Source organism: Littorina saxatilis, linkage group LG17, assembly GCF_037325665.1.
Source record: "Littorina saxatilis isolate snail1 linkage group LG17, US_GU_Lsax_2.0, whole genome shotgun sequence".
NCBI lineage: Eukaryota > Metazoa > Mollusca > Gastropoda > Littorinimorpha > Littorinidae > Littorina > Littorina saxatilis.
Window position 1 is genome coordinate 50568494 of NC_090261.1, and position 10322 is coordinate 50578815.

Genomic DNA, 10322 nt, shown 5'->3' on the forward strand with positions numbered 1-10322 from the left:
ACTTTTATTTAATTTTAAGCGAGATATATTGGAAAAATCATCAATAATTTTCAAAACCGTTTCCATGTCGTTTTTATCTTGAAGTAAAACAGTTATGTCATCGGCGTACATAGCCAGTTTCAAAATACGCGATGTTTGTTCTGCAAAACCTACATCTGGTAAGGCAAATCCTTTAATATTGGGGTGACTTCGGATTTGTATTGCTAATAATTCTACACTTATTTCTTCCGAAATCCAACCCATATAATTTATGCAGCTCGTGGTGTTTGTCATTAAACCAATATGTAATGCTATTTGAGACCGTGGAAGAGCCAGGTTGGTTATTGCCCTTTTAACTTCTCTTAAAACTTTAATCCATTTAACACATTTTTCGCCAAAACCAATTTTTTTAAAGGACCAGACCACATAGTCTTTTGAGATGGAATCGTAGGCTCGGGCGTAGTCAAGGGCAAGTAATATACCTGCTTGATTTCTTTCATTAGCGTAATTAATGACATCATCAATTAATCTAATCAAGTTACTTGCCTTTCTTCCCTTAATACATCCTGTCTGATCTTCTGACACGAGGTCAGAAATAACACCAGATACGCGCTGCGATAAACATGTTGCCAGCATTTTATAATCTGTATTGGTTACAGATATAGGGTTTCCAATTCTTAAGGCTATCTCTCGGCAAATCTTTATCCTTATGGATCAACGTGATAACTGCTCTTTTCTGAGTATCTGACAATTCACCGACTCTAAATGCACTTTGAAGGGAATTAACCACCATCATTTTTACTTTAGGCCAACATTTTTTCATGAAACTTGTAGTCAATCCGTCTAAACCTGGTGACGAACCATTTTTTAATAAAGACAGCGCCCTGCCGATTTCTAACACGGTAAAATCAGTTTCCAAACCATATTTTCGTTCGTCATTTAACTGAGGAATATTTAAATTAAGAACTTTACTTTCAGCATCCTCCTCAACAAAATTCCCATTTTTATCAAACACGTTATTGTAAAATCTCACTTGCTCCTGTAAAATTCCTTTTTGCGTCGTTATTGAGAGCCATTTTCATCTATTAATCTGTCCATAAATTTTCAATCAGCTTTCACTTTTTCCATATTTAAAAAATATAATATCACTTCACATGCACAATTCTATATAACATATTACAACCAAACACAATAGCAAATAAGCAAAAAAACTCAGAACATGGTTTGAAAGGGTAGCTTTATTGGTCTTTTTTTCGAACGAATGTAAGGATCACTATATCCCGCCAAACCGCAACACGGTGGCCTAGTGGTAAGGCGTCCGCCCAGTGAGCGGGAGGTCGTGGGTTCGAACCCCGGCCGGGTCATACCTAAGACTTTAAAATTGGCAATCTAGTGGCTGCTCCGCCTGGCGTCTGGCATTATGGGGTTAGTGCTAGGACTGGTTGGTCCTGTGTCAGAATAATGTGACTGGGTGAGACATGAAGCCTGTGCTGCGACTTCTGTCTTGTGTGTGGCGCACGTTAAATGTCAAAGCAGCACCGCCCTGATATGGCCCTTCGTGGTCGGCTGGGCGTTAAGCAAACAAACAAACAAACAAACAAAATATATCTCGCCAACTAGAGTTATTACGGCTTGTTGATTTTGCCAATACAAAAGTCATTTTTTCTCACTTCATTGGTGCAAACAGTGTAATGTTGTGTTGTAAATTCTATTGTTATGCGATTGTTGTTATATTTGTAAGCATAAGAGAGAGAGAGAGAGAGAGAGAGAGAGAGAGAGAGAGAGAGAGAGAGAGAGAGAGAGAGAGAGAGAGAGAGAGAGAGATTTTTCACTCCATCAAAGTATCTCCTTTTGAATAAATATAAGTCAGGGAATACGTCTAAAAATGGCCTCCAAATTCCAGGAAATATGTATATTACCTGGATATTTTAGGGAATATATATATATTCATTGAGTGAAACAGGGAATACGTATAAATCAAATCTCTTATATTATTAAAAGCTGCATCAAAAGGTGTGCAACATTGATATCGGGACTACACAAAATAGAATGTTTATATAATGGGTGGTGGTGGATAATGCTGTCTGGATTAAAATATAAAAAGAGGTAAACAGGTGGCGAACTGTTAAGTTTCACTGACGGTTTAGTCTTCAGTGACAATGCAAATAACAAATCAGAGGTGATTCTTGCTAAACATCAAGCTTTTATTTATTCGTATGAATTTAGCAATGAAAAACGGATTGACAATTAAGGGTAAAGAGAGAGGGGGGGGGGAGAAAGAAGGAGGGGGAGAGAGAGGGAGGGGGGAGAGAGGGAGGGGGGGGGGAGAGAGGAACGGGGGAAGAGAGGCAGGGCGAGAGAGAGGGATGCGTGGGGCTGGCGGTGGGGGTTGGGGGGGGGGGCGTGGAGAGGAGCAGCTAGTCGTAGAGCGGTTCGACTCGCGCAGTGGCTATACATTACACGGTTCGCGTGCCATCAATTAGCACGTCGTCAAGCAGGTAACCCGCTGAGAAACCTACTGGAGAGCTAGAGAGACAGCTGGACGCATTCCTTGTTTATGGTCAGCAGATTAATGTACTGCCACACTGAGATTGAAGTCGCAGAGGGTTACATCGGACTGGGTGGCCGAGTGGTAACGCAGTTGCGCTCGGAAGCGAGAGGTTGCGAGTTCGACCCTGGGTCAGGGCGTTAGCAATTTTCTCCACCCTTTCCTAACCTAGGTGGTGGGTTCAAGTGCTAGTCTTTCGGATGAGACGAAAAACCGAGGTCCCTTCGTGTACACTACATTGGGGTGTGCACGTTAAAGATCCCACGATTGACAAAAGGGTCTTTCCTGGCAAAATTGTATAGGCATAGATAAAAATGTCCACCAAAATACCCGTGTGACTTGGAATAATAGGCCGTGAAAAGTAGGATATGCGCCGAAATGGCTGCGATCTGCTGGCCGATGTGAATGCGTGATGTATTGTGTAATAAAAATTCCATCTCACACGGCATAAATAAATCCCTGCGCCTTGAATATGTGCGCGATATAAATTGCATAAAATAAAAATAAAATAAATAAATCCCTGCGCTTAGAACTGTACCCACGGAATACGCGCGATATAAGCCTCATATTGATTGATTGATTGACATCCTCATATAGTCACAGTATACTGACACCAGTCCTAGCATGATAGAGCGGCTGTCACTATAGGTGTCTCTCTTTGTGTGTCTGTATCATATTACTTGTGATCAAAACAAAAAATGCCTGATAGGAAACAAATAGAAAAAAATGTTATGACAGAGATTCCCCTAATATTTCCGAATGTCATTTCTACAATGACGCTTTGAATAACGTCTTGATAAAAGTTGGTTGACGTGAAATGTGGCTTGAAAAAAAAGAGCATTAAAACCTTTAACGTAATGCAACAAGCAGAGAATGCAGAGAATATGGAATATTAGCTGTCATAGGGGTACGATACCAGTTAATCACGTTTAACCGAATGTTTGGAGATTCGAGAGTGGAGGGTGTCATTATTGAAGAGAGAGAGAGATGGAGAGATAGGAGAGTTGGGAAAAGAGAGAGTGTGTGTAACTTGAGAAGGTGAGAGACAGAGGGCGATGGGGAGAGGTTGAGTGATCATATGAGGGGTGTTGTCAATATTAGAAAGATAGAGGGGGAGAGAAGGAGAGAGAGATGGGAGGGTGAAGAAAGATCTAGAGAGTGTGTAAGATGCCTCCATAAGAGATGTAGCCTAGAATAAAAGCAATGTCCCTCGATGCATGTATTATTTCTCTTAACGAGTATAAAATAAGTTATGTAAGTCATTTTTCGTAGGCCTAATATGAAAACAATAATGTTGAAGTCTGAATCCAGTATCATTATTTTGAACTGTTTCGGTCTATACATGTAGTCTGCTTAAAGCAGAACGCTTCCGTGTAGCATAAATATATATCTTTCATGTTCTCTTGGGACGGGCCAGGGAATGTGTTACAAACTAACGCTTGCTTATTAGCAAGCCCAGTCAGTTCTGTACGCGAGTAGTGAAACATGATAGCGGTCAGTGGATCAGTTACCAACATTCCTACTGACATCTGGTAGTGATTTAGTCTTGATGGTGATCGGTGCTTTCCTTCGTTAGCCACTGGACTTGTCAGTTACATTTTGACGATTATCTGAGCGACCCCTTTTACAGAAAATTCAAATAGCAACCGAACCCATTCATGGAAGATCATATAGGATGTACATTAGGTCCCTAATCACGAAGACGGTCACCTAGAAACTCGCTCAAATATGTGATTTTTCTTGATACATTGTTAACTAATCTAAAAGATTGGAGTTTTCCTAACAATACACACACACACAACGTATTCGTTTTGATAACAAAAATAATGATATGGCATGTATCAATAGCCGGCATGTGATAAAGGGGTAACAAAATAATAATTAACAAGTGACCATAAGGATCCTAATACTTTCCGTTTATCATCTCGTGCTGTGGTTGTTGTTTTATTATTTAAAGTCTTCTTCATCGAAATGATAAGACATCTCGGGCTGATTGGTCCTGATATGGCTCAAAAGAGTCGGCTGGACCGAAAGCAAATATCAAGTAAAGTATCTGGGGCTGATAGAACATATAGACCCTAACGGGTGTAAAGTGAGCATATATTAAAACCCTTCCTGGCCGGATAATATGGTACCTAGGGTCACCAAAGTTCAGAGCTTCTCGGCATCGACTCCGATGAGCATGCTTCCGAATAGTGGTGTCACCAGTTTTATCAGTTTTGGAGAAAAGTGGGTGCAAACGAAAACATTTAAACCATGCCTGACGGGATAATGTTGGCACTAGGATCATCAAACTACAGAGCAAATCAATATCAATCACCACAAACTGGGGCCTTAATTTCGGAGAAAATAACTGTGTCCTTACTGGAGACAATTGAGTTTGTTTGTTTGTTTGCTTAACGCCCAGCCGACCACGAAGGGCCATATCAGGGCGGTGCTGCTTTGACATAGAACGTGCGCCACACACAAGACAGAAGTCGCAGCACAGGCTTCATGTCTCACCCAGTCACATTATTTTGACACCGGACCAACCAATCCTAGCACTAACCCCATAATGCCAGACGCCAGGCGGAGCAGCCACTAGATTGCCAATTTTAAAGTCTTAGGTATGACCCGGCCGGGGTTTGAACCCACGACCTCCCGATCACGGGGCGGACGCCTTACCACTAGGCCAACCGTGCCGGTTAGACAATTGAGTACATGTATACGAAATAGCATTTCCTGACGGGATAATTTTGAGTGACACCAGGGTCATCGATCCGCAGGACATAATTATGAGCGTTTATTCCCATGGACCTCGAGCTCATAGCCAAAATGAGTTTCAATAGCTTTACCCATTTGGGAGAAATGAGTACATATATATGTTAGTCATATTGAGAACAGACACAAGTCAAACGGGATAATTGCACTATGATCAACAAACTACTTCCTTTTTTCCTTCGACAACAGTACTCTGGAACCAACTACCTGAACAAATACAGTTAACTGACTCCCTCGGGGAATTTAAACATTACTTAACAAAAGACGACACACAAATTCCCGTTTACTTCTACAGTGGCAGTCGACAAACACAAATAATCCACACAAAAATTAGACTTAATATTAGTGATCTAAAGAAAGACTTAGTTGAGCGACACCTTGCGGAAAACAGCGTATGCGACTGTGGTGATGGAACAGAAACTGCAACACACTTCTTACTAGAATGCCGTTTACACTTAGCTGCAAGAAACAACACAATCAACAAACTAACCAACAACCTCATACACACAGATATTTTACTTCATGGAAACCCCTCCTTGCAAACAAAAATTAACAAAAAAATCTTTTTAACAGTGCAGGAATTTATTGGACAGTCCGGCCGTTTCGAACAGATAAACATGTAAAGTGAAAGCAAAATCGACACGTCTACTCGTCTCTCTCTCTCTCTCTCTTTCTCTCTCTCTCTCTCTCTCTCTCTCTCTCTCTCTCTCTCTCTCTCTCTCTCTCTCTCTCTCTCTCTCTCTCCCTCTTTCTCTCTCTCTCTCTCACTCTCCCCCTCTCTCCCCCTCCCTCCCTCCCTCTCTCCCTCCCTATCTCTTACTCGCAAACACCATAAATATTATATTATGTATTCCCAAACGGATTTTTGTTTTGATGTACAATTTTCATTCAATTTTCTTGTCATGTTTGCAAGCTTTTCATTTAAACTGTACAATAGCCGCCATTTATATTATATGTAATTTTCTAGAAATAGTGAACACCACTATAAGCATTATGCTTGTTGTTGTTTACTCAATATGCGTTTTTTGTAAATAATGCACAAACGTTAAATAAAACAGTTTAAACCAACAAACTACTTCGTTTGAATGCAAATGTGTTGTTTGTCCCCCAGAGGGTGGACGTTTGCGTTTGTTCCGGTCAGTCTATATGTCACACAAGTCACTAAAATATCACTCACGCGAACTGTCAAGACGCAAAATAGATAAGTTGGTAAATTGCTCTCCTAACGTGACAAAACGAAAGTGTCTGAGGCAGGAGATCGAATCCCATTGGCGTCGTTAATTTAAAAAAAAAGCTCACAGGGTGACGCAGGGGTTTGTCGGACCTGTTCTTCTTAGGGGTTGGGGAGGGGGGAGGTGTTGCGTTGTTGTTGTTGTTTTTTGGGGGAGAAGAACATTGCAGTTATGATAAAAAAAAATTCTGTCAATATTTGTCCCGCGCTAATCTGTGTGAAATCGCTTACCGTAACGTTGCCAATCATAATTCATATATTAATACAGGTACTGGTAGCCTCAGTCACACGAAATTGCTAATGTCTGTGGTACTGGGCAACTTTCACGTTATTCCTTTTGCATGGGCATAGTGGAGGCCACCTCAATCAGGACTGGCTGGGACTAATGTGTTTATTTTTTTTAATTAAATGGGTTTATTTGAACATTAAATATTTTTACCTACCGCCGGATGCCCTTAGGCACCCCTGAAGCTCGACATGCAGCCGTCCGGGATAAAACTGCCCGAGAATCCAATAAACACTTTAGACAACACAGTATCATGTCAAATCAAGTTCACTCTCAAACCTATCAAGTTATTATTGTTGTTACTTATTGGAATGGCAAACGGAACATCCATTGCCTATGGTTTTTGTAATGACATAGCTGTATTTCTCCCTGAAACTTTTGCAAATTATTAGCAGGCCAGTTGGTTAGGACACTCTTGCTTCATCACGTTCTAATCGATCACGCACGTTCGAATCCACGCGGTGTCACTTTTTTTTTCTCCCTTTCCCCTACGCTACATTACTTTTCAGGGAATGTGTGCTGTTCATTGTTATTTTATTTTACTGATACGTTTTTTTATAATTTAATTCGTCATCCAGCGGGGACGTTTGCGATTGTTCCATTCCGTAAGTATGTATGTATGTCACAATATAGGAACTGCGATAAATCCTGAACGGCTAAGTATTTTTCAACCAAACTTTGTAGGTAGATGTAGACACACGATAGCCTATTGCGTGCAACATTTATATTGGATAGGTCAAAGGTCAAGGTCATTACGGGGCCCGATGGTCAAAATACATAATCAGCCATGTCTCCCAAAGTTCTGGGAATATTTCAATGAAACTTTTTTTCATTACATACTCTGAGGACGGGTCTACAAAATAGCAGTTAAAAATTACATAATCACAGCAAAAATGTTTTTCTCAGAAAATCGAGTTGAATTTTTTCTTCTTTTTTTCCCCCTGAAGTTGAAGGGACTAATGTGCTGCGTCTTCATGTTTAATTTCATTTAAAAAAAATGGTTGGCTGGTTCCAAAGTTATAAGGGTTTTAACCATCATATTTGTGGTAATCATATGACTGATAGTTATAAGGCTTCGCTGATCAGGGGAGCTAATCTACTCCACTGAATCACCATCGCTTTGAAGCTATGAATACAATAATAAATCAGTCATGATTCAGACAAGATAAGTCGACCATTGCAACAATAATAGCAATTGATAATGGGTATGGATTCGCATAGACACTTTAATATCCACACCATCAGTGATTAATGAAAATCATAAAACATTTGTTACATCCCGTGAGGAGCACGAGTATTGCTAGTGATAATAATAATAAACATTTAGAATCCGAATACTTCCTAATGCAAGGAGCCCTAGTCAGGCATGAGACCAAGGGTAGGGCGGGAGGTGGCGAGAGAGGTGAAGGGACGGGGAATGTTTCCGGTGCCGTGTGCCGAGCTGTGAGCAGTGGCCAGTGCCCGCCAATGTTTAGCTCAGGCACCGTCGCGGCAGACGCGCTTTAGTTCTATGCAGGAAGATGCAGCGCGCTATTCTGGCCATCCGGCAAACTGTCCTCCTCGTCTCTAAGGCAGACTGATACCAAGAGGTGTAAGTTACACCCGCCTTCAGGCTCAGGCATTTTCAAACGCTCGACTCAAGACTATAGTCGTTTACATAAACCGAAGATGGGGAGGTAGAACTTTTCTCTCCCTTCTTCAATGCTAGCGTTCTTGGCCAGGGCACGGTAACTTGATACCAACACGAAAAGGAACGCTGAAACCATGGTCCTGTGGCGCCGCTAACCCGTAACCGGTGGTCAGCATCTGAGCTACAGTGCTAGCTCGGCGAAGCCACGGCGAAAGGGCTACGGCTGTAACCCGATAACGGCACCGGCTGATAACAAGTTCACGCTGATATCAATGGCCTTGCTGCATCGCCAACTACCCTTCTGAGGCTCGGGCACCCCGCTGCACCAGCCTCTCCTTTCACCTCTACTTCTGGTGGCCCAATCGGAGGTTCCTCTGCTAGCCACCGATGCTCTGGTTGCTTCAACTTTACGTGATATTTGACATCCTTGACCTCTGATAACATCTAGCCTTGTGTAGAGCACTTGATCACAAAATCAGGACTATTATAATTAAGACAAGTACTATACACTTATAACTTTTTTCATATTTTTTTCTTGCTGTTTATTTTTAGTATTATCATAAAACCATTAATATTACAATTAAGTTCTCATGACCCACAATCTTGACAATAACTGAAATAATGACATCAGTGACTATGCCTTGAAGCTCTTGGACAACATTCAAGTGTGTGATATTTATACTGATATTACTGACTTGAAAAATAACTGTGAAGTAAAATGCTTATACTGTCTTAATAATTATACTGTTTAAAACGTTCGCCAGAGACGTTTCTGTTTAATTTTGGTAGCACTTATTTGAGCCTCGTGCTTTTGTGTTTCTTCATCTTGCCCTTTCTATTGTAATTCGGACTGTTGGATAAATATGTATTTAAACCAAAAGAAGGCGTACTTCTCTTTTTAACTGTCAATAGTTCGATGAAACAACGCATCACGGTTCAGGCGCAGTCAAGTCCAGACAAGCCCCTGTCAGTCACTCCAGTACACGCGTTCGGAATGCACGACAAGCTTGATACGGTTAGTTAAACACGTCCCCTCCGCCTTTGGTAACTTGACACTGATAGCGCGGCGGGGAGGTAGCTCAGTTGGTAGCGCGCTGGCTTTGTAGCCAGTCGGTCGCTATCAGCGTGGGTTCGATCCCCACGTTCGGCGAGAGATTTATTTCTCGGAGTCAACTTTGTGCAGACTCTCTTCGGTGTCTGAACACCCCCGTGTGAACACATGCGCACGAAAAAGATCCCACGTTCACAGCGAAAGTCTCAGGGCTTGGAAAACACGAAGACACGCATGCATCATCTCTCGTCTCCGATTATAATGATCGTATTTCGATACTTTGACGAGACAAACCCAATGCTGGTGTGTCGAAGAAGACAGCCACAGCGGGCTTGTTCGAATCAAAGTATCACACCATAACTTCAACGTATTACCAATACCTGTCCCAATATAGACCAGTTGGTCTAAGAGGACGTTAACCCCTAAAAGTCAGTCACACTGATAGCCGAAGGCGCAGCTCCTTTGCCCAGTCCATAAAACAAGAGGCACATACAATACACGCACAGGGGTAGAGGAGACGAAATAGGTGAATAAGAATAATCAGATATGTAATAGTTTTACTGCATTATAACAAACATTTAGGTGTTAATGTTGCTATTTTAAATTAAAGCCATGCTTTTTTTTTTTTAAACTGTGGCGTCATTTTCTGGTTTTGTTTTTGTATCCGGGGTTGTAAGAATTTACATGACAAATACAGGCATGTGATCATGCAGCCGAGTTGCAATGAGAAAGGCAACACAGATTCAGGCAGTTCGAGTTCATCATTAAAATTGTCTACTGTTGGTCTTTGGCATGGTGCGTGTCAAGACCTCACAGTCATGCTGGGAAGAAACCCTA